This window comes from Eschrichtius robustus, chromosome 2, assembly GCF_028021215.1.
Source record: "Eschrichtius robustus isolate mEscRob2 chromosome 2, mEscRob2.pri, whole genome shotgun sequence".
NCBI lineage: Eukaryota > Metazoa > Chordata > Mammalia > Artiodactyla > Eschrichtiidae > Eschrichtius > Eschrichtius robustus.
In genome coordinates, this window is record NC_090825.1 from 47530590 (window position 1) to 47532265 (window position 1676).

At 37.1% G+C, this 1676-nt stretch overlaps 1 non-coding gene across 1 annotated transcript; it reads right to left on the bottom strand.

The window, feature by feature from the left end:
- Positions 1 to 1306: 1306 nt before the first annotated feature.
- Positions 1307 to 1412, bottom strand: LOC137760319 (U6 spliceosomal RNA). The gene has a single exon (XR_011073280.1). It is a non-coding gene; the product is annotated as a U6 spliceosomal RNA (small nuclear RNA).
- Between the last annotated feature and the right edge of the window lie 264 nt (positions 1413 to 1676).

The window sequence follows — 1676 nt, forward strand, 5'->3', positions numbered from 1 at the left end:
AAACAAAAGCTTCTGTGCTTTCCTTTAGTTTTTAATTTGCCCTTTAGAGCCACACATAAATCTTTATACTACAGGACTGTTCTTCAGATATTGAATGATAGTTGTCATGTCCACAGCAGACTTTGTTTTCTCTGGGTTAAATGGCTCTTGATCCCTTTGGCCATTTTCATATGACTTGATTTCATGTCTCCTGCTCATCCTAATTGCAAATGTACTGCATGGAATTAGAAACGAGCCACAATACTTTATATGTGATATTATTTTTTCTTGTTTATGAATATTATATGTCTATTAAAGTAAATTAAGAGAACACTGGCTTGGTATATTAGGCTTCTAGTTAACCACCAGATTTTGCCTCATAGTTGTGAAGTTTACCTCCTTTTGCAATTGGTATTTTGGACTTGCGTCAGGAATGCGTTCTGCTGCAAGTAACAGAAAGCCTAAAGAAAGGCTTAAATAATTAGGGGTTTATTTTTCACACACATTAAGAAGACCAGAGGTACATATTGCTGGTATATTGTTAGTTCAGTGGCCTAACAGTGTCAAGCCCTATTATCATTGCCATTCTCTTCTCCTTTCTTGTGTGCTTGTCCCCCATGGCTGCAAGTCAAATATCACCTCTGATACTGAAGGCAGAATGAAGGAAGAGAAAGAAAGGTGCCAGTTGTCTCTGACCTCTTTAGAAATGCAAAAGTTTCCCCAGAGAAGTCCCTGTATGTTTCTGCTTATGTGTTTCCAAAAGTGTGACATCTTGCCATTCTAAATTGCAAGGGAGGTAGGGAAAGTGAGTATTGAGCTGGATACATTGATTCCCCAAGCAGAATTTGGGTTTCTCAAGAAGGAAATGGAAATAGATATCAGGTAGACAAAGAACAGTGTCTGCCACAGGTCTCCAGAATAGGATTTGACATTTTCACTTTCAATTAATTGAATTTGGCATATCATTTGTTCCAAGCTGTTAAAATAATTTAGATCCTATGTCTGTCATCCATGATATTTGTCATACCTCATAGCTTAGTGTCATATGCAAATATCACCACTGCCATTAATATCTTTATTAAAGATCTGGTGCTGAAGAAAACAGGGCTGAGAATGGAGCCCTCTGGCTCCTGATCTTTTGTCATAAAAATGTGTAGATAAGCTTGGCATTTACAAGGTCCTCAATAAATATGTTGAATGAATAAAAGTTGTAATGACAAATAACTAGAAATTGGTTTCGAGATTGGTTTAATTGCCAAGCTATGTTACTTCCCTGAGCAACATGGGCTGTTGGTTTATGTTGAATCACTTCATTTCTTCTTCTTTTCTTAATATGAAATGTTTCACAAATTTTTGTGTCATCCTTGTACGGGGCCATGCTAATCTTCTCCACATTGTTCCAATTTTATTGTATGTGCTGCTGAAGCAAGCACTGAGTCACTTCATTTCTGATAGCCTCATCAAAAGCATGCCACAAATTAGTATGGATATATTTCTTCCCTGTGTCATCACCTGGTAAGGAGCAGGTGAATGTCACCCCTGAGAATACATGTGTTAATACCTGTAACTTCCCTCTACCATAATAAATCCCTTTTTTCCTTTTGCATAAATGTTGAAACATGAAGACATGTAGCAGATCTCTTGTTCCTGATGTTCTATACTTTTATCTACACAAATGGTCACAAGTAGTACACTCA